At 40.1% G+C, this 24,454-nt stretch overlaps 1 protein-coding gene across 1 annotated transcript in view; it reads left to right on the top strand.

The window, feature by feature from the left end:
• Nucleotides 1-24,454, top strand: part of plxnb2b (plexin b2b) — a 438,171-nt gene that overhangs the window by 186,357 nt on the left and 227,360 nt on the right. Inside the window, exon 4 of the mRNA XM_020919155.2 lies at nucleotides 14,308-14,376. The gene's annotated coding sequence lies outside the window, so the exon portion shown is untranslated. The remainder of the gene's footprint in view (nucleotides 1-14,307; nucleotides 14,377-24,454) is intronic.

Genomic DNA, 24,454 nt, shown 5'->3' with positions numbered 1-24,454 from the left:
GTAGGGCCCGACCGATATATCGACTATCGGCCGATATGGTTGCTGATATGGGCCGATATTTCACGTGGGCATGTTATACGTCATTATAAAGCTCAGACTCTCTACATTATGTTCATTTAATCCAATTTACAGACAGATAAATGTCCAAACATGTGGCTCCACATCAGTATTTATCTGTCATTTGTTAGAGTGTGTGTGTCTGCACTGTCCCTGAACACACCCCCAGAGTCACGTCACTCACGTGTGTTTGTCTACACCCGCAGACACAGATCCAAACACTGAGATTATTTTCTTTTTACGGACAATCGGTTTGAGTCTGGATTAAAAGGACATTTATTAGTGCAGATTTGTGATGTGAGAGGAGCCTGTGTGAGTCTGAGTGTTGGAAATATGTTGACTTTGAAGATAGTTTTGGTTAGCGATTAGCTGCTGTAGCTCTCACACATAAACAGGCTGTTTTCTATTGGTCTATTGTAAAGTGACTACATTGGCCGTATATTTGTTACTGGACCAGCATTGATATGTAAATGAGCTGTGTATAGACATGTGAATGATGAAATTTGCGCATTTAATTAATTACCGCGGTGCTCAGCATTTATGGCTAAAGCCTAATAGCGGTAGTTTCTTTACTAGCTAGTAATGATGGGTCACGAACGAAGCGGCTGTTAGAGTCGACTCTTTGAAGTGAACGACGGGAGACTGATCCTTATTGAGAGTCGTGTTTTCTCTTTCTCTCACTTTTTTTCTCTTCACGTCGCGTGCAGACTCGTGGTAGTTTGACAGCGGCAGCGGCTGAAAATGAAACTTTCAAAAATCTGAGTGTGCATAGGAGAGAAACAAAAGTGCATAAATATGTTCAGCATAAAATAAATAAACCAGGACTCATCTTGGGCTCCAGAGAGGGAGAGAGATAGAGACCAAGTCCCGATACTCAGTCCTGGTTCAGTTCTGGTTTAGTCCTGCCTTAGACCTGCTTTAGTCCTATGACATATAATGTAAAGAGGTAGAATAACAATAAATGTTGCCCAAATAAACCCAGTTTAAAAACCACTAGAGCCAAACCTAAGTTTTTTTTAAATCATTCAAGATTTACAGTGAATTTTTACATCACTAAATATATCGGTGAGTATATCGGCTATCGGAAGCGCCAACTCCCATTATATCGGTATCATATCGGCCACAACAAAATCCATATCAGTCGGGCTCTAATGCAAAGTGAGTCTGGATTTAGGCACCATCATTGTTGCATAGAAACACTCTAAATCTAGAACATAAATAAATCTTTCTTTCTCTGTCCATTTTGTGTCGTGTTTTAAGCATGGCCTCATGCAAATGTAAATCTGAACACTGACTCCAGCTTCAGTTGCATAATACATTCTGGGCAGGAGGAAGAATACGAATAAGGCAGAACAGTATTTTTGGTAAGTCCTTTTCACAAAGTTTTAAAAAATGATTTAATGTTCCAATGTTTTGTTCATCTGAAAATGTTCTTTTAGAAGGAGGAAAAGAGGAAAGCAGATCTGTGTCCTCACTTGACTTTTATAGCAGCCATTTAACAGTGAAACCAATTCTATACTAGTCATAGCACATGGCTACTATCTTGTTTTATGGGCTCTTTGCAGAGTAGTTCTTGTTCATTTTAGCATTAGCAGCTTTAGTGAGTGTCCATATTGTAAATGACTCCTACACAGTGTCCTCTGCTGTAATAGGGAGTTAATGGGAGGCCTATTAGCATTACAATAATAATCTTTGAATAACACAGTTCAGTGGAAGTGTTGTTCTAATCCCTCATCCTATGGGACTATATGCCCTTTTGGCTGTTTACTGCAATTTAACTCTGCATCAAGTTGTTTATGTACAGAAAAGTTAATGAATGCATCTAAACTTCAGCACAATAGAAATGTGTTCAGTTTGACACTTTTTCTATTACTGATTTTCTTCAGCTTAAAGTCCTAAATTGTGCTAAATCAAACTTTTGAATCTTAATTAATACCATGGAACTCTCCAGGCAAAAGAAACAATGTAGCCATGGAAACAAACAGACTCTACACCAGAAAAGGTTCAGAATGCCCCTTTAAGAAATGTGTGAACTTTGCTCTTACTTAAAGCAACACAATGTCACTTTCTGGAGGCCTGTGTGACCCATAAGCCCAGTGACTGTCTTAGTCCTGCTGCTTCATCATCTGTGTGGTTCCAGTGTAGAGCTGGAAAACTTTATGGATAATGTGTCTGCGTCTGCTCCGTGTGCACAGAACATGTGCATTTTTCTTCTCTCTCAGGCTTTCATTTGGTGTTGATTGCATAAGTAAAAAAAAAAAAAGTTAGACATGCAGATGTTAGACATGCAAATACAAAGGCCATGTTTTTGTGTTTTTGCCTAGAAATCGCAGTGGGGCTTTAACTGGAACATAAGTGTGGGTCGGCCTTGCAATGGATTTTAAAATCGTAATATTGATATCAGCAAATATCTGTTATCAGCTACAACAGCAGGTCAGATATCAGCTCAAGACATCCATGTTTGTGTAAATGCCCCTGCCAGTGCATCCTCCTGCCTCCAGTCAGGATCCATCAGGGCAACAGCGTCACCGTGGCAACCATCTCCTCACTGTGACAGGCAATCTCTCTGTCCCAGACCCGGCCCAGACAAAAGTGTCTACGCTAACAAAACACATGACAGCCCCTCACTTATGCTAACAGCATGCCCACACGCACACACAAGCCCACACGCACGCACATACACACACACACACACACACACACGTCCACACACATACACATACAAACACAAACACACTCCCACACGCACACACGCATGCACCCACGTCCACAGACATACACACCCACGTCCACACACACACGCACGCACCCACGTCCACACACACACACACACACACACACACACACATACACACACGCACACGCACACCCACACACCCACGTCCACACACGTCCACACACGCACGTCCACACACACACACACACAGGCAGCGATTGCTTTTATTAGATCTATTACAGGGCGGGTCTGTGAAAAGCAGGGCCACACAGCACCATGACGCTCTGGGCTCCTGGGGTACAGAAGAATTGATGGGTGAGCGAAAACGAGGGGGAAAAAAACGGATCTGTCTTTTTTTTTTTTTTTTTGCCGTTTGATGCATAAGAAAAGTGTGCAGTGTAGAAATGCTGAGATAACACAAGAGTGACAAGCAGGATTCTTTTCCTTTCACATCAGACACAAATGTAACTGCAGCTTTGCTTAAAGGCAGGAAAAATTTACTTGAGAGAAAGATAATCTGATGTGAGTTGTGTTTTATTTTTTAACCTTTAGGGGTTGTAATTTTGGGTCGGTATTGATCCAAGCCGCTCATTTTCTTATCTGTAAGTTGGTGGTTTGATTCCTCTTTGACTCTGTTCTGACCTTGGGCAAGACATTTAACACACACACAACCTACTCTAGTCACAATATCACTATGATATGAAGGGCATCTGATTTAAAAAAAACAAACAAACAAAAAAACAAAAAAAACAGCAGCATACCATTATTTGCCAGACACAAATGGCTATATATATATATATATATATATATATATATATATATATATAATATATATATATATATATATATATATATAATATGAAGACAAATAAAATAATGAAATATTCCTCTTAGATGCAAAAGTCTCACTTTAACACTTGTTTTTATTGTACTGAGCATTTTGTGACTGGACTTATGTGAGTGTGTGTGTTTGTACGTGTGTATACTTGTGCGTGCTTGTGTGTGTGTATACTTGTGCGTGCTTGTGTGTGTGTGTTTGTACATGTGTATACTTGTGTGTGTTTGTATGTGTGTATACTTGTGCGTGTGTGTGTTTCTACGTGTGTATACTTGTGTGTGTGTGTGTTTCTACGTGTGTATACTTGTGTGTGTTTGTACGTGTGTATACTTGTGTGTGTTTGTGTGTGTGTGTTTGTACGTGTGTATACTTGTGTGTGTTTGTACGTGTGTATACTTGTGTGTGTTTGTACGTGTGTATACTTGTGTGTGTGTGTGTTTGTACGTGTGTATACTTGTGCGTGTGTGTGTTTCTTTGTGTGTATACTTGTGCGTGTTTGTATGTGTGTATACTTGTGCGTGTGTGTGTTTGTACGTGTGTATACTTGTGTGTGTGTTTGTACGTGTGTATACTTGTGTGTGTTTGTATGTGTGTATACTTGTGCGTGTGTGTGTTTGTACGTGTGTATACTTGTGTGTGTGTGTGTTTGTACGTGTGTATACTTGTGTGTGTTTGTATGTGTGTATACTTGTGTGTGTTTGTATGTGTGTATACTTGTGCGTGTGTGTGTTTCTTTGTGTGTATACTTGTGCGTGTTTGTATGTGTGTATACTTGTGCGTGTGTGTGTTTGTACGTGTGTATACTTGTGTGTGTGTTTGTACGTGTGTATACTTGTGTGTGTTTGTATGTGTGTATACTTGTGCGTGTGTGTGTTTCTACGTGTGTATACTTGTGTGTGTGTGTGTTTCTACGTGTGTATACTTGTGTGTGTTTGTACGTGTGTATACTTGTGTGTGTTTGTGTGTGTGTGTTTGTACGTGTGTATACTTGTGTGTGTTTGTACGTGTGTATACTTGTGTGTGTTTGTACGTGTGTATACTTGTGTGTGTGTGTGTTTGTACGTGTGTATACTTGTGCGTGTGTGTGTTTCTTTGTGTGTATACTTGTGCGTGTTTGTATGTGTGTATACTTGTGCGTGTGTGTGTTTGTACGTGTGTATACTTGTGTGTGTGTGTTTGTACGTGTGTATACTTGTGTGTGTTTGTATGTGTGTATACTTGTGCGTGTGTGTGTTTGTACGTGTGTATACTTGTGTGTGTGTGTGTTTGTACGTGTGTATACTTGTGTGTGTGTGTGTTTGTATGTGTGTATACTTGTGCGTGTGTGTGTTTCTTTGTGTGTATACTTGTGCGTGTTTGTATGTGTGTATACTTGTGCGTGTGTGTGTTTGTACGTGTGTATACTTGTGTGTGTGTTTGTACGTGTGTATACTTGTGTGTGTTTGTATGTGTGTATACTTGTGCGTGTGTGTGTTTGTACGTGTGTATACTTGTGTGTGTGTGTGTTTGTACGTGTGTATACTTGTGTGTGTTTGTATGTGTGTATACTTGTGTGTGTTTGTATGTGTGTATACTTGTGCGTGTGTGTGTTTGTACGTGTGTATACTTGTGCGTGTGTGTGTTTCTTTGTGTGTATACTTGTGCGTGCTTGTGTGTGTTTGTACGTGTGTATACTTGTGCGTGCTTGTGTGTGTTTGTACGTGTGTATACTTGTGTGTGTGTGTGTGTGTGCGCGTGTGTGCGTGTGTGTGCGTCGTGTTTGTACGTGTGTATACTTATGCGTGCTTGTGTGTGTGTGTTTGTACGTGTGTATACTTGTGTGTGCGTGTGTCTGTGTGCGTGCGTGTGTGTGTGCCTGTGTGCGTGTGTGTGTGTTTGTACGTGTGTATACTTGTGTGTGTTTGTACGTGTGTATACTTGTGTGTGCGTGTGTCTCTGTGCGTGCGTGTGTGTGTGTGTGCGTGTGTGTGTGTTTGTACGTGTGTATACTTGTGTGTGCGTGTGTCTGTGTGCGTGTGTGTGTGTTTGTACGTGTGTATACTTGTGTGTGTTTGTACGTGTGTATACTTGTGTGTGTTTGTGTGTGTTTGTACGTGTGTATACTTGTGTGTGCGTGTGTCTGTGTGCGTGTGTGTGTGTTTGTACGTGTGTATACTTGTGTGTGTTTGTGTGTGTTTGTACGTGTGTATACTTGTGTGTGTTTGTACGTGTGTATACTTGTGTGTGCGTCTGTCTCTGTGCGTGCGTGTGTGTGTGCCTGTGTGTGTGTGTTTGTACGTGTGTATACTTGTGTGTGTTTGTACGTGTGTATGCATGTGTGTGTGCGTGTGTGTGTGCGTGCGTGTGTGTGTGTGTGTGTGTGTGTGTGTCCGGCTGAGGCTAAATAGTTGAGTGTCTGAAGGGTTTTCCAGACGAGTGGCTCCTCATCAAACTCATTCTCTCTCTCACTAATGACAACAACAAACAGCTCCCAGCAGCTGTGGGCCGTTCACGGTGTCGTGTATGTGCAGAGAGATGCAGACGAGCCGGTGGGAAGAAATGATGCTTTATTTGTATTTGATAAATGTGTGCTTTCAGTTCCCAAGGCGCCATTTTGAGGACTTTGCTGAAACTTTATTGGATGTAGTTTCCTGTTGTTGGTGCAAGGATGTTTTCATTTGAAGATGTAACTTTTCTGATGGAGTGGAATGATTTTCTTGTTAAGTTCAACAATATTGCATTATATTTATCTCCATGGTTACAGCCAGGCCAAGGATGATTATTTGTTAAAGTTTTAAGGACTCTTGTAATTGCATAAGCACATATACTGTACTGTGGAATATTAAAGCCATTTATAGTAGCACAACCTGTTGGTAGTTGCAGTTGTATTAATTGGTAGTATTACTTACTACTTCAAAATACTTTTTGTATGTAACTTTTCTGATGGAACGTCTGCCTCAAGCTTGTTTCCATGGAGTTGTTATTGTTTTCCTGCACTGTTCCACAGTATGGCAGGGAACTATTTTCTATTTTGCATCGTTGTGTTGAATGTCCTTAAAAACATGTATAGCTTATAGTGAGTGGATTTGCCTCTCCACACATCTGACTCGTAACTTGGGCAGTGGATCATACTTGTCTCTAGGGTTGTCCCGATCTGATCACGTGATCAGAAATCAGCAGTGATCACGTGACAACAGACTCGATCTGGACTCAGACATTGTGTTCCGATCAGGTATGGGATAAATAATGTACATATATAACATACAGGACACACAGAGCACAACAGTTGTTGTTTTTTTTTGTTTTTTTTACTGAGGCGCAGGATTTGCTCAGGGATGTCCAGTAAGTGCAACTGTCTGTCCCAGCGCCTGCTGTACTAGAGGTACACTCGCGCTGGGACATTTGGGCCGTGTCGTGCTCGGTGTTACCTGTGGTTCTGTGGCCTGTGTGCACATCTGCGCGGCCGTCGTAGTACAGCGCTGTTCGTTTGCATGTTTTTGTGGGTTTGTGGATGTGGTGGCGGTGTCATCTGTCATCTTGTTTTTATTTGGTAAGATTTTGTATTATTTGGATTCAAATGTAATGCACAGGCAAACATATAATATCAAATCTACAAAGTGTAGATTGTGCAGAATCTAGTCTCAAGACTGATCTGATTCTGGTCTAGTTCCTGTTTTGTCCAGTTCATTAAATATACTAAGTTAGTTACACATTCCAGGACCAGACTGTGAAAAGTCAAGATTTTCAACAATGAAGGTTCATGGTTAGTTAAGAAAATTAAAGTTTTGGACATTTGATTTTTCATACTAAGTTCAGTCCAAATACTACACATGAAATCAACACAATCTGATCCTCCATACATCCTGGCTCTTCTTCTTTGCTCTTAATTCATTTCATAATGTTTATAGAAGTATCGGATCTGGACTCGGTATCGGCAGATACTCAAAATCAAATGACTCAGACTCGGGGCAAAAACATGTGATCGGGACATCCGTACTTGTCTCTCTGGTGATACTGTGAAACATGCCAGGTACTGATACTGAGCAGCTGGTGTCAATCCCTGTGAAGCTAACTGTAGGCTCTGCTCTGCCTCAAGTTCTGTTCCACTTTGAGTTTTATTTTAACACAATCTGACCAGAAAAGAGCTTACTTAGTTGGAATTACAACAGCTGATTTGTGCTTTTTTCCCCCCTTAACTCTGTTTTCAGACCATTTTCAGTCTTTTTGTGGTTGTGTTTGCCAACATGTGCACTGTAGCTCCATGGTGACTGCTGAACATTCCACTCTATACAGTACACATGTAGAGCACCCCCATCATGATGTCACTGCAAAGTATCAATAAGAATAATATTTCCATGGGGACAAACAAGTACCCTAACCTCCAGCAGAAATGTTCCACAGTGCACCTTTAGCTCTGGTTTGTTGTCTGCTCTGACAGGCTGCGCAGTTGACCTGTTGGATGAGCTGCTGTGTACGAGTCTCATCTGTGGAGTGGACCTAAAAGCCTGTTTCTGGTGTGGAAAGGGCTGACAGCTTCCATAGACACTCTAATACATGTTAAGAGGACGGCTCCCACAAATTAAAATCCATATCAATTACTGTGGTCTCCACTGACTCATGCTGTAAGAGGCATTTTAGTGTGAAATGCCAGACATTAGGTGAACACCATCAGAAACACATTAGCTCTGTTTAAAAGCACACAGGTCAGGCTCTGTCAGGAGGAAGATGACAGGAAAAGATTACACTGTCGACTCAAAGGTAAGAAGAAAAGTTTGAACAGTTTAAAGTTTGTGATTTTTAAACTTTGAACGAAGAGAGTAGGAGGAAGTGGTTAGGGTTAACGTTAGGGCTAGGGGCTTAGGGTTAGGATTTAGGGGGTTAAGGTCCTGACGATCAATTGGTCAACTGGCAAAATGAGTCCTGGCAATAACTCTCAAAACTATTACATATCTGACCCAACTTACACACACAAGACTACACCTGTACAAGAGTTCAAAAACTACTATTTATGCTGAAAAAAATACCTGGAAATAATTTGTAAATACCAAAATGTAGCAAAGCTTCCACTAACTCACCAAACTCACTGCTGTTGCCCCATATAAATCCTTATCATATTAATAAAATGATGAGTCAACTGACAGCAATATTTATACTGTAGATTCTTGTGTACAGACCTCTATAAGTTTCATACCTCCACAGTTTGCCCTCTTCCTCTTCAGTGTCAGTGATGTTGCTGTGACGTGTCTGCTCAAAAGATTTAAACAGATTTTGTCTCCATCTGCAGTCCCCGTTTTTCAGAACTGTCTCTCAGGTGTAAGAGAGTTGGTATGCCCCTTCATCCTGATTCAAAGTCTGGTTGATGTGTTTCTGGGTCTGGTGTTGTCCCAGTCCAGGAGATGCTTGGAAAACATCTCATGGATTTGGACAAGGGGATTAGGGGAGTGTACCGACTCCCTCACACCTGGGATGGTGTGAGTGTAGAGGGTGCTGTTGTCCTACTGCTCCAAGAAGGAAGACATCTCCAAACATCTGTTTAAATCACCTGAACATACACGTGACACTTCTGAAGAAGGCAGCAGGAACAGAAGACCTATTGAAAGACTCTATCGACTGATTAACCGGCTAACAGACTAAAGGTCTCCAGCTTTAGAAGATGCCCTATGTAACTGGTGGAGGGTCCCCTATGATGTGAGAAACAAAAGTAAAGTACTGTGAATGCAAAAGTAAAAGTAAAGTTGGAATATTTTGAAGTCAGGGTATGTGATTTTCAAAGTGTGAAACGAGGTGTTAGTTAAAGATCCTATATTACCCAAAATCAAACAAACAAAACAAAACCTGTGAGGTTTAAGCCATGTTCAAATGTTTCCTCATCAGAAACATATCTGGAGTTGTGTTTTGTTTCTTTCACATGTTTGAATAAGTTATTATTAGTCTGTATGCATCTCTAAAGCAGAAAATTATGTTTAGTAGAGATCATTTCCAGGGAAGAAATTATCCAAATGATTTTAATGAAGGTGTATGGAGTTTAAAAACACACTGGAGTACTATTCCTGTATTACATGACACCACAAGGTAGAAAATAGTTTTCTGTTCGAGAGAAGAACACACCTAAATATCCAGGGTTTGTGTGTTAAGTGTGTGAAACAAAACAGAACTCCAGGTGAGTTTGTGAAGAGGAAACAACATTATAACAGTTTAAAGCTCACGAGTCACTTTCGTGACATCCTATGTAAAGTGAAAACTTTACATAGGACCTTAAAACTAAGGATGGGCATTCGATGAAATTTTCTTAATCGATCGTCTGGAGAATTAACGATTGATTAATGATTAATCATTAATGTTTTTATATTAAAATGATCATCATTAATAGTAGTATTTGCACTACTAATCTGCATGAATAAATTCAACTTTACGACATATAAACTGTAACCACTCTAGAGCCACATCAGCCCATTTGACATTATAATGTGTTTAATTCAGTTTTGTGCAACTCTCACAGAAACGAAACTTAAAACTGCATCGCTAATTTGCATAAACTAAGCGAAGATAAAAATACAGCTCTTGTGCGCTGATGTGGTTCAACTTCTGTCAGATTAAAAGACATGACTCAGTGGAATACAGGTTAGTGTGACCATATTTGTGTTTGTCAAAACCAGGACACTGTACGGGGGGTGGGAGGTGGGGCCTCGTCATCGACATTGAGCGACTCTCACCTGGCAAAACTTTTTAATATTTTTCGGTGTCCTGGTGCTTTGAGGTCCCTGACACCACCACTGGACACTGAAACATATGTGCTGCTTTATACACTGTGCACATGGACTCACACTTGTCTCGACCGGGACAGAAAGCGGGGAATTTCTTGTCCAAGTTATTGTTAAATGCACATTTGTGCTTCGGCATGTTGTAGACTGACCGACTGTTTGTGTCTCGCTCCTTCTGAGTTACAGAGAGCTACGAGAGGCGCTTAGTTTAATGGCCTAATGAAAGATAATGAAAACCTGGACATTTGCATCACTTTATTAAAAACAAAAAAACGGACGGTCAGGACAGGATGTGGAAAACGGACATGTTCGGGGAAAAACGGACGTTTGGTCTCCCTACACTACGCACAGCAACCTACATTCAGTTTGTTGATTAAAAATCTACATAATCGACAAAATTCTTAATGATCAATTATTGATTAATCGACTAATCATGCCCATCCCTACTTAAAGCACAAAATAATATATTGATATATATTTAGTGCTTGTTCTCCTTCAAACCCTGTGAGCTTGTGATGGCTCAGACGTGTGTTCCAGATGAGTGGACTGAGCCTCTCAAACACAAACTCTTTTGTAAATTTGTTAGAGACAGACCAGTGTTGTTCTTTGTGTTTTCATCACGTTTTCTGCTGTGTGCGATTGTGTTGATGTCTGTGATTACACAATAAGGAGAGTGAGAGACTGACCGCTAAAAATGCAATCACACAAACATGATGGACAGTTCACACTATGACCCCATCCAGAGTTTGATGCCATCATTTTAAATACACTGCCAGTCAAAGGTTTAGACACACCCACTCGGTCAGATTTTTTTATTTTTTTTTTTTTAATACTTTCTACTCTTTATATGTATTGAGAAGACATCAAATGTATAAAGTAAGAAATATGAAATTATGTAATAAAGAAAAAAGTTAAAGTACTGCATAATTCCCTATCTTACTTGTGTGATGTGATTGATGAATTACTTTTAGCCATAACATTAATATGAGTCAGCCTCTAACGTATAATAAGGTTTTACTTTGTGAATCATAAGTTTGGAGATTTCTTTCAAAACCTCTTAATCTCCCATAGAGTAAATCTATAGGCCCCCACCCTCCATCTGAATCTATGACATCATCAAAGTACAGAACATGAACACAACTTACCAGAGCAAAAAATGAGAAATGTACCTAGTGACAGCAATAGTAGTAATAGCAGTAGGGAGAATATACTATTACTCACATTCTACTGCAGTAAATCAGGATCATTTGGTAGTACTTCTATTTATGCTCATTTTAAAGTCAAGTACTAGCAGTAAATAATTTCTCGTGGCGTTGGAAGTCCATTACAGTACATCTATCTGGTGGTTTCCTCACACAGATCTGGGACCGGGCTCTTCGCTGAGAGCAGTGTAATGATGCTATTCTGAGACACAGCAGTGGAACAGACTGTTGGATTTGCACATGCTGCGTGTGATCATTCTCTCCACTGTCATCCGAGAGCGTTCACATCGGACTGGAGTGAGCACCATTCGTCTTCTGCTCTCGTGACCTCTCCGTGAACTCCCACATGGAAAAAAAGAAGCAGCATCTCGTCTCCTCGGCTCGCGGAAGTCAGCGCCCAGGTTCTATTCTGGCGCCGGAGTTAATAAGAGACTGAATTGGATTTGGTTTGCTAATGTGACTCCTGACCAGTACGACAGCAGCTCAGGCAAAAAGAATGAGTTGATTCTGAACGTCAATCTTGATTTGTTAGTTTAGATTTATTGTTTTAGCCTGGATAATTTCACAAGAAATGTTACACACAATGATCCTATAATAACTGGTTTGGACTTCTATACTCAAAGTGCTTTACATTGCAGTTTTCATTCAGTCAATACTCAGTGGTGGTGAGCTTCCTTTGTAGCCACAGATGCCCTGGGGTAGACTGACTGAAGCGTGGCTTCCTATCAGGACACTGCAGTGGTACTGGCCCATGCAGAGTTCAGGTGACTGATCTTTGCATTTGTGGGTGAACGCTTTATCCAGTCAGCTACTGTTGCCCCAATAGCTGCTGCTCAAGTTTGTCTTAGTTTGATTTCATTTGTAGCTCAGTTGGTTGACCGTTTGTCCACTGATCTGAAGGTTGGCGGGTCGAATCCCACTCTGGACATAAACATCACTGGTTGAGCAGTCAGATCCATTCACTCACAGGATGATGGTGGGATGAATGCTGTTGTTGTGTGTTAGGGTTGTTGTGTCCTTGGGCAAGACACTTAAACCCCCTCACCCCCATGTATGAGTGTGTGGGTGAGTGGTTCCTATGCAAAGTGCTTTGAGCCTTGAAGCTGGAAAAGTGCTTTATAAAAATGTGATCATGTGACCAAACTGAAGTTAAAAATCAGTAAGACCTTGAATCCAGTTAAATATGTGTCTGTCAAACATATGTGGATTTCAAAGTTAAAATGATTAAATGGAGTATTTAGTTTTACGCTGTGTGTTCCACAGTGGGTGGGATAGTGCTTTGTGTAAGTGTACTTTTGGATATTGCGACTTGACAGTTTGCGATCCCCAGATGAGTCACTAGTTGAGTCTCTGGTCTCCTCCTCCTCTACACACACCATCCTGTAAAATAAATCCTTTACAACTTCTCTGTGCAAAGCTACAGACAGTAAAAGTAATGGGCCCATGGATCAAGTCTGCTGCACAGGTCGGCACAACCATTTAAAACAGTCTAAAAATAAAAGCCATCTGTATTTTATTGCATTTAGATGATGTAAAGTTTCTTTGAGAAGTTGAGTCTTCTAAATCACCTGCTCGTGTCCATGGAAATGTTGTTCCGTTGGCTGCAATATTCCACAGTATGGCATAAAACACATCTATTTCCATGGAATCGTGCAAGTGAAAAGTCATTTCCGGGAAGTTCCACTGTGTTGATCTGAACACATTGTTCTTGTGTTTTGTGTTTCCTCACTGTAAAAACAAACATCTAGCCAAGTTAAGATGACTTAAATTAAGAATGTTTTATCATGATTTACATATATTTCTCTTGACAATTAAAATGATCTGCTGGAACAAGAATATGAAAATACATCTTTCTACATTTAAGATAAGAAAAACAAGTCTTTGCACTTAAGTAAGAAACTAAATCTAATGTTTGCTTTAAGAAAAACAAACTTACTCCATTGGTAGATCATTTTACCTGTCAAGTTAAATCTACTCAAATAAAGAACTTACCTAGATAATACTTTTTACAGTGCTCTTGGTGTTATTTATTGTGTCAGAGCCGAGCAGAGTCTGATGTCCTCGTGTGTGTGGCTCTTTTACACCTCGTAATCACATTCACTGGGGCTGGGCACTGGAGCGGGGCGCCGGAGCGGGGCGCCGGAGCGGGGCGCCGGAGCGGGGCACAGGAGGGACTGGGCACAGGAGCGGGGCGCAGGGACTGGGTGCAGGAGCGGGGCACTAGGGCGCAGGAGCCAGCCTCTCTTGTAACATTCAGGTGCTACATGACATATACTTTATAAACAAACGTGATTTTTTTTCAGCTCAAATATCAGTGCATCTAATCATAAGTGTAGTCATCATTATCATTTTTCTTTCATTCTGTATTAATACTGGCCGACTACTATTACCTCTGGATTACCAGTCTGCGTCATCAGCCTCTCCAACCACCACCCTTCACTCAAACACAAATGTAATCCAGCAAACTGGGTGTTAAAGTGTCTTGTCTAAGGAACTGATCCTTCAGACATTGGGTTGGCAGATGACAGCTCTAAACACAAGTGACCAGTTGAAAGTCCATATTACATGTGTTATCATGAGGAATGGTAGAAGAGATTTGTCTTGATGTCACTCATTAGTTTCTAAAGACAACATGATTCTGACTCATGGCATCAGCACAACACAAAACGACACAAAGCCCTGTTATTCCATGTGTGTTTCTGGTTAGTTTGGTTAAATATGAATATTAATGAAGTATGTGTATCTCTGTTTTAGGCGACATCCCGCTCTGCCCAATGGATGGTGCCTTAAAGTGGATACTGAGATCACAAAAACATCATTGAGGTAAGACAAAAGGTTTAGTTTTGTTGTCATGACAATGCAATTACAATGTGCTTTAAATGTGCACTATGAAACTTTTCTGGTGTGGAGTCCATCATGTTCTGTTGGAGAGTAGTATTGGTTTTGCCTAGAATGTTCCACAGTTTCGCATGAAACTGATCTGTTTCTATGGAGACAAGCAGATGACGGCACCAAACCAGGTCACTTTTTCAGGATATTTTTCCAACAATCAGGACAAATGGCATACAGCTGAACATTAAACAAAACAATAACATCTATACAGACAAAAGCAGGCGGTGAACCCTCCACCAGAAAAGTTCCATAGTGCAGCTTTACGGTCCTTTCAATTATGAAAGCAGAGTTTTTCTGTTGCGTGACAGACTTAATCCAGAATTGTTGTGTGTTTTTGCTGTGGGTAAAGCATGTGATTCTACACTGTCTATTCCTTAATCAATTATTTCTTGTGCAGCATTGTCAAATTTAAGATGGAGTCCCACATTTATTTGTGTATTTTATATTTTTAAGTTTGGAACCAAATATTCACAACTGTTTTCAGAATTTAGATTTTGGATGGATAGTCTCTGAGGAACTTGTTTTTGAGCTGCATGAATCTATTTGTCCCAATTTGTGGCACTGTGAGCCTGAAGTGAAATTAATGACGCAACATTGACTGGACGGAGGATCTCTGGGGTAAAAGTATTTGAATACCAACTCTAAATTTGAAGTTTATTTTTCCCAAAGTAAGAAAAACGTCAATATGCGACTTAGAAAGAAAGCTGTGAGGTGGCAGTTTGTAGCTTGGTCCAGTAAAATGGCAAAGATTGGAAAATAGTTGTGAATAGTTGCACCTTATTCTATGTGAAGTGAAGGGGAAGTTATTTTTTGCCTGCATAATGTTTTGTATTTTCCCAAACACGTGAGAGCCCTCAGACAACTTGTCATAGATTTTCTGAATTCCAAATATCTTTTCAGCTTTTTCGAAATGTTGTTGATGATGCAACAAGAAATATTGTATTGCACTGAGACATTTTTAGCTTTAGTACAAAATATGGTTTAAATAAATAGTTGTGACTTTATAATAATACTTGGCTAAAATAATGACTCCAGCGGTATCCATATTAAACTATCAGCTACTACGATAAGTATAGTATTATAAGTACTCTGTTCTGTTTGAGGTATTTCCTGGTGGGATTTTAAGGATTGGATGACCAGCTTAGTCCTGATGAAATCCCTGAAAGATTGCTCCCCACCATACCTCTACACACACATATACACACACATACACACATCTACACACACGCACACACACACACAAACGCACAAACACTATTCACTACGCTGTCAGCATTTGCAGTGGTTATTTTTTAACATCTGGTTTGAGATGCACAGTGTTGTTTAGTTTATTTTTTTTATATATATAATTAATTACTTTATTGACAAACTGAATAGTAATTACGTGTATATGTTTAATTAGCATCATTAATAAGAGGGAAAAATTTTCTACTTTTTGCAGTAATATATTTGATCTGATTTGAAGGATTTAAATAACATTGATATTTGCATCATTTAGCTTTAACTACTGTTTAATTGCCCTGTATATTTATCACAGCACATTATTTATGATATGATTCATATGGGAAAAGGTTTATTACTGGCTTTCAAATAACATCACCACATTCCACAGACCAATATTATTTAATACAGATGGAGGCAGCTCAAATGAATAATGTTGAACTGCAGAGTTTTGTTGTGAGCGTGTAGCATGGGCTTGGGTCTGATCACTAATAGAAATGATCAGGTTCCATATCTGGGAATCTGGAGGCAAAGCACAATGTAATGAAAAGTAAACAACTGTCTCTTGCCCCCATCTGGAAATATGGCATCATCACATTCTAGAATCTAAAAACAAGCAATAGAGAATATAAACTTTTAGGTTATTTTAGGAAATTGCTTCAGTATACTCATTTATCTGTACCATTATATCACAGATGAAAATGTTGGACTTCTTGTTTTGTATTTGTATTCTTTTTTCTTCTGGTGAAATGCTTGTGGTGAAGTTATAACTCAAATGTGTTTATTTACACTGACAGAATCACATGTGTTTATAATTTCATGAAAGAAGAAATAAAAATGTGCAGAGGAAATGCCACTGAATCCTGTGATCTGGATTTAAGGATTGGGAGGCCTGTTGGAAGCTTAGTCCAGATGCAATTCCCTGGGAGATTGCACAACCCCCCCACACTGCCAAGCCAATTATAAACCTTTAGAAAAAAAATTACTTTTCCAGAAATTTCTCTTCCAGAGTTTATTCTGAAGGACTAAAACGTATTTCGTAGAATAGATTAAAAAAACATTTTTAAAGTGTGACAAACCTAACGTGGTCTTTATTATCTGGCACTATTCCTGATAGCGAATCCCTCTCTACCAAGCTCAGATCCTATTGTTGTGTCCATGGGCAAGACACTCCACACACCTTGTCTATTTGATGGTGTGATGATGTGGTTGATGGTGGTCAAAGAGGACACTGGTGCAGATTGTCAGCTAAGTTTGTTTCTTGCAGTCCAGGATCCCAGGTCAGGATCTGGAGATGGGTCCCCGGGCGCTGCACTGCCGCCTGGAGCCTCTGGTTGAAGGACGGGTTAAGTGCAGAGGACACATTTCACAAGAGTAAAAAAAAGATACCTAGATACTCAAACTAAGTACTCATTTGAACAAGCTTCAAAACTGAAGAAATGAATCAAAAACACTAGTCAAAGTGGAACCTTTATTGAACCTTTGGAGCTGATGTTATCCACATTCTCTGGTGCTAACTGTAGGCATGCTCTGTCTGAGGTTTTGTTAGAATTTAATCTGAGCTTTATTTTACCACAATCAGACAAAAAATTAACTGAATTAGTTGGAACTACAAGAAGAGAGATGATGATGATATTCGACCGATATTCAATACCAGTATCTGTATCTTATATCCCTAACTTTTATTATTAAACAAGTTCCTCTCCAATAACATTACAGTTCTGAGCTTGAAAGCATTAGCCAACAGTTTTTCAGTGAATATCAAAGTCCTAAACAGGACCATGAGCACTCAGACTGATCAGACAGTCTTAAAATGTTTTGTCAGCATTGTGTGAGTATTGTGTCACCATAGTAACCGCAGAACATTTCACTATACACCTACATGTAGAACACCCCAAGTGTGATGTCTCTACATAAGTATAAGTAGTTTTAGAATGGTCTTCATAAGCCCACATGCTACTATTGAATGAATGTCTCTTTTGTGTTGAAAAGTGCATTCTGTTAGATTGTGTGGTCTTAGGAGCTCAACCTGATTTGTTTTAAAAACCTGAAAAACAGACTTAGTTCTTTTTTTTTTTTTTTTTTTTTTTTTTGCAGTGGACCAAACTTCTTCACTTTTCTTACACATTCTTAAGCATCCTAATTATTCACTGTGATGAGCCTCTAAACCTTCAGAAGGCAGAGCAGAGTTTTACCATCACACTAATGCTAACAACAACTAACAAAACACCACAACAGAACCTCAGTGACACAGTAGACACATGGAGCAGGTGCAGTCTTAGTCAGGCCTCAGAGCTGCTTTAATACAGCTGTACTGAGGAAAACAGCATTTGCTCAGCCAGGCTACAAGAACAAGCATTGGTATTCTATGTCAGTACTAAGAAATAGACTTGATACTCAATACCGATTCCAAAACCACAACGATAATAAAAAAATACTCCTTCTTTAGACAAAAGAATGTGATTTTCAACATTGCATAATTGTGCTTTCTTTTCTATTCCCACGTGTCCTTATGGCTGTGTAAACCCTCACAGGTCCAGGTAGGTTCCATAGTGGTCCATGGGCGTATACTAGACTCTGTACTCTTGTTCAGTACTTGGCATTCTAAAGACATTCAGGAGAGGTTCATTTCTGTCCTGTCAATGGAACTGTTTAGTATTGATACTTAAATAAGTGTCTAATTTCGATTGTAGTATTAATATTACTTAATGTTGGATTTTCATGACTTTAAACATCATAGTATCAACATCTCTCATTTTCGGGAAGATTAAAGTCCCCCCAACCCTCCCCAACCCTCCCTACCTCTGCTGCTGCTCAGTGATTATAAACCCCAGGACTCTCCATGTGACCTCACGCTGTGTTCAAGAGCCGCGCAGCACGACATCATCGTCACCTCCTGATCCCAGTCGCCATGGAGACGGTCAGAACTTACCCAGCAGACCCCAGTATGAGAGCCGACAACTATAATTGGGAGTTGAATGTTTCTGATTACATATGTATTAGTCTAAGCAGAATTCTTTGTAGTATTATTCTCCTGAGTATCTTACTTGCTTTATATTCACAGTAGCGATGTTGGTAGTAGCAGTACTGTACTTTCTGTTTTAAAGGTACACTGTGTAGCTTTTCTGGTGGAGGGTCCACTACCTGTTCATCTTCAAGTGATGTGATTCTATTGTTATTTGAATGAGCATTATTGACAGTATTTCATTGTCTTATATTTTAAGTAACAATTGCATAATATTGTAATGTCCTTTACAGACTTGCTGAAGCCTCTCAGAACACTGCATTCTTCATTCACTCCATACTCAGGCTGTAAACTTCTAACCAAAGCTGCCTCGGGGCAGACTGACAGACGTAAGACTGCCAATCTGTGCCCATCGGCCTCTTAGACCACCACCATCACTCACACAGTACTTGGCAAGTGTCTTGCCTATAAGGACTCAAAAACAAAACTTGGTCTGAATGGAAATCAATCCTCTGACCTTCAGGTTGGTTGACCCATTAAACATCCCTCTGTGAGTTATTAGTCTGTTTTTTAAGATGGTTTAACATGTAGTGTTACATTATTTGGTATTAGATATTAGTAGCAGTAGTAGTAGTAGTAGTAGTATTGAGTCTGTTCCTTACAGTATTAATATTGCGTTTGAATTCCTAGTAGGGTGACGACACTAGAATAGGGAGAGCGAGTATAAGGAGGCCTAGAGGAAGCCCAAAGGGGAGATTTATAGATGTAGTGAAAGCGATTGCATGGCTCCTGCTGTGCGCCCATGGAACCAATCAAGGAAATGGGCCCGGCCTCTCTATAGGTGCCACTTGTTATTAGCATTAGCTCCTCTAAAGGAAAGAAACACTCAGAAACCTGCTGCACTGCTAACATCATGAACAGAGCAGAGCTTAAAGTACAGGCCAATCTCAGTGTGTTTTGTCAAATAATGTCTCAAAATAATGTAATAATAATAAGAAATGTGGATTGAAAACAGCAAAATGGCTCAGTGGTTGTGGGGGAAAGACGCAGTCAGAGTCCTTTTAGCCGTTAGAACTGTTCTAACAATCTTTCACGCTTTCACTTCATCCAAATACAGTTAAGATATACCACCTAATAATACTCATTCAAAATATAAAATACAGTACAATACAATACAACTCCCCACATTCAAACCCTGGCTTGTTTTACCAACATTCATAATCAAATGTAATGATTCACTTTTCCTGATTAGTAATTGGACTGGTTATTTCAGTTTCAGTTCAAATTAGATAAATTAATTAAAGTATGACTTCATGCAGTTCAGAATTTCGAGAGGTTAATTAATGGCATGAAATACTTGGACAGAATAAAGATTAGTTCATTACTTAAATCTTTGGTGTATTTTGACCTCCTCATATTTGTATTTTATTTATTTTCTATATACTAGTCTGTGTTGCTCTGATACTTGTTCTGATACAGCTCAAGATCCTTCTAAAGCTTTTGAGAAAAGGCTCATTTCTGTCCTGTGAAATGGACTTTTTTAGTAATGATACCTACTTAAATGAGTATCTAGTTTTAGTATTGATCACTATCTGATTTTTGATACTTTTGACAAACCTATTCTAAAGTTATTCCAAAATGGCACCTCTTTGTTCTCCTCTCCTGAAATCCTTTGGGCATTATATAAACTGTGCTTCAGCTCTGGTTCTGCTCCCTGTCGCTCGGAGTATTGTCTAAATATAAGCGGACATCTTGTTGACATTCCTTATAGTCACTCTTGTTTTTGTATTTTGAGATGTTTAGTTGAATTTGCTCAAATATTCTTTAAGGTCTTTCTCTATAATCAGTCAGACTTGAAAGCAGCTATCTGCTTCAGCTTCCATGTGTTGGTGACAGCGCCCTCTGTTGTTTGCTTATTATCCACAGCTGAAGAGATCCATGTGAAGATTTGGTGAGTAGACGCTCTGTAAACATCGTCTCCCTGGGGTATGTCTCACTCCCGCATTCTAAATAAACCAGGAATAACCCATACATGGCCAAATAAGGGAGACTCTTTATTTACATTGTGGTTGGTCACTTCATCTGTGTATGTGATATGGAAGACACGTAACTGATGACTGAGACCAAGATTTGACCATTTCTATTTCTCAACTACATGAACTTGTCATAATGTGGCCTGAGTTCCTGCCTTATGCAGCCTATAAAATTACAAATGTCTAAGTTTACCAGAGGAATTTATCCTGTGCTTTTGGGCCATCTACTGTCACTGAAGGACGCTCCTCTGTGAGGAGCAGTGCACAACTGAGGACCATCTCCAGATGTTAGGATGGATGATGAGCTGCTTATTTTAGGTTGGACTCTTGCTGGTTCATTGCAGTTCTTTGGTGCTTTTTACAGAAATCACACAATGAACCTCCTCCCATTCCCACCTGCCTTAACCTGACTTTACCCGCTCATCTCCACGGAGATGAATACGTTCCATACCATACTGTGGAACATTCTAGCAATAAAATAAAGCAATACCATCTCTATGGAGACTAAAATTTGTCAGAACCCTGCCAGAAAGGTTACACTGAAATAACATGAAATGGTCTAACACTGTGACCACCAATCAACTTCGCCTTTTCCACCATCTTGCAGTAGCGCTCACTTTTCCTTCAGTTCCATCTGTTTTTGTTCCAGATCACATGAGCGGTGCCTCTCAGGGCTCAGAACAAGCGATGATTTGACTAAGAAAGTTCTAAAATACATATTCAAACACATTGAAGACACACAGAGCTGATGCAGATCTCATAGTGCTGTGCTGTGTCGGAGTCAGACATCAGATTTGGGGAAGTCTCCAAAATGGCTCCCCCGGTGAGAGGACAGACTTGTTATTTTTGATTTGGCTTTGATGATTTTTTCAAAGCACTTTCCTTTTGTTCATTGTATCATTGGGGAAATGATTTGTGGGCGTATTTTTAGACTCACAGATCACATGCAGCTGGAGAACCGCCTTTTATGGAAAACCGTGTGGAATACTTGAGGATCTTTTATGTTCAGCAGATGGTGTTTGACTCCTCCTCTGTACGACTCAAACGTGTGCCCTGTTTTATCTCATCCATTCACAACTCGGAGAATGGCAAATTAATTCCAGCATTAGAGACATACGCCAACAATCATTCTGTCTTACTTTTATCAGTTAGAATCCTGGCTCAACATCTGGAGAACTTTTGGTCTCCCGATTCTTCTGACTGGTTGCTCCGAATGTATGTGAAAAATACATATTACATAATACTTTAAAGGTCCTATATTACACGAAGTGGACTCTTGTGACTCTTAATAATGCTGTTGTCTTTTGTTTCATTCCCACATGTTTGAGTAATCCTTTATAATCAGTTGGTCTACATCTTCAAAGCTCCAAATGCTCTGTTCTACCTTGTGATGTCATGTAGTGGTAGTTTTCAGGTTAACATTTTTTTTTAACCTTTAGTTCAATAGAGATTGGCAATTTGAGGCCTGTAACTCTCCAGATGTTTTACTGAAACATTATAGCATCAGTCAGAAAATGTGTCATATTTTGTTTTGTCACACATTTGGATTCATGTTTTTTCCTAACACAAATAAATATAGTTTTTCATGGAGTTAAATGGCTTTAGTCTCTGCACCTGGTCCACCACCTGATGTTTTCCAGTTTCACAGTACACCACAGAACTTCTCTATCACTATGGAGATAGGCAGGTGACACATTCCAGGTCAGATCTGTTGAGAGACGAGCCGCTCACAGTCTCAGTTTATCATGTTTATCTAATGTCGTTTCCTCATCACAAACACACCTGTTGTGTTTCATTTACACACTTTTCACACACAAACCCTGCACATTTTTAGAGTTCTCTCAAACTGAGAGTCCATTTTGTGTAATACAGGAGCTTTAACCTTCACTTTCACCTCGGACTGAGGGCACAAACTTTAGCGCCCAGACCAATGACATCACAGTGTCTGTTTATTTAGTGTAGTGTGATTGGACAACTGTTCACGTCACGTCACGTCAACCTGCTGCGTCAACTCGTAGTAGCTTCACGATTAGCGGCTACTTTAGCCTAATCCTCCCATGGATTTATTTAAAAAAAATAAACCTCCACACAGGAAATGGCGAGGAGAGAGCCAAAGAGCGGACACACTGACAGACCCGCTGCCGGGACCCAGAGCTGTCACTGCCGCCACCAGGGTCAGGCCAAGGATAAAGTCTATCCACCTTTGCCTTCTCGTTTCTGGGGGTAAAAGTTTGTTGTTGACTGGTGGAACTTTCACATTTAAGTTGCAAGTGGGAAGTTTTAGTTTTACAACCAGCTCGTGCATTCGGCTCCTGGACCTCGCGTCACAGACCTGACTGGACCGGGATTTGGACCAGTTTCATTTCTTCATATTGGACAATAGACTTTTGGAGACAGAACCAGTGGGACAGTGGATAGAGGAAACACTCTGCTTCAGTCTCTGGAGAAGGTAAGAGGCTGGTTTTCATTAGTTTGCGGCAAATCTGAAGACGGAGCCTCACAGGTAAATAGTGTCATAGTTAAATAGTGTCATAGTTAAATAGTGTCATAGTTAAATAGTGTCATAGTTAAATAGTGTCATAGTTAAATAGTGTTCTAGTTAAATAGTGCGTAAATGAGCTGGTGTGTGCGGTGGAGCTGCTCCGGTTGTTCTGTCTTGTGCTGTAGGAGCGGCGCTGATGCCGTGTGTTCATGTTGTGACCAGAGCCTCTTATCTTATTGTAGTTTTGCTGACGTTGTTGGGTCTGGGTGTGAGCGGTGTGTTACGTTGTGTTGTTGCGTAAAGTTTTCGCGTGGCTGTTCATTGTGCTCTGATATAGTTCAGCCACTAGAAACCAAAATATTCAGAATATATATTTAGAATTTTGGCCTTGGTGCCCCTCCCAAAAATTATACCACTTTTTAAAATTTTTTTTAATATATATTTATTTTTTTATATGTCACATCAGGAGAAGTGTGAGGACAGTGTGCCCTCGCGTACCACCCTCGTACCACGCCCACTACAGACCTGGTGCTGCCTGATGCATGGCTGTTTCTTGCCCGATTGCTTCTTTCAGCAATGTTGTTCAGGGGTGTTTTTGACGAGAGGCTGTTGTTTAAGGTTTACAACCAGTGGCAGGCCTTTTAAAAAAAAAAAAAATTCAACCTTTCATTATTGTCTTGTGTGCGTATCGTCTACCACACAACCTCAACAACTATTGCAGCTAATAATAATATTAACAATGATAATAATAACAACACATAATTGGCTTAATACTGTTAAATAAAAACGTGTTTGAAGCATTTCTGCTTTGTATGTCTCCACCCCATTAAAATATTTCTCAAATGGCAGTGCCCCCCCTGCCGGTGACCCACACCCCAGCAGTAGATGTGCTCTGGCGCCGACTCTGTATCAGTTTATGACGTAACATTCACTTGTCAGTAGGACTTCACCACAGGGCTGTGCTCGGTGATATCCAGCTGCTTGACTTGACTTTAAACACCACTGCACTGCTCCACATTGTCTAATCTGCCATCACAAATGCATTTTTCCACCTCAGCGATTATGATCAACCACCCCGACTTCAGCGCGCACCCAAGGGAGAAAACCTCTTTAATTAGTCCGGAGATACCGTCTAGATCATGACATCAGCAACTTGAGAGACCAGGGCACCGCCATCTTTGTGTCCTCCTTTACTTGATTAATGAAAAGAACAAAGAGCCGTGGTTTGGCTTTGGTCTGGCTGAACTGTGCTTTTGATTTGAGTCTAATTGTGAGCGCGTTAGCCCCCAGTACAGCAGATACAACTAA

This window comes from Boleophthalmus pectinirostris, unplaced genomic scaffold, assembly GCF_026225935.1.
Source record: "Boleophthalmus pectinirostris isolate CB_2022bp ecotype Guang Dong unplaced genomic scaffold, ASM2622593v1 HiC_scaffold_2, whole genome shotgun sequence".
Classification (NCBI taxonomy): Eukaryota; Metazoa; Chordata; class Actinopteri; order Gobiiformes; family Gobiidae; genus Boleophthalmus; species Boleophthalmus pectinirostris.
This window is presented reverse-complemented; position numbering and strand designations above follow the sequence as displayed.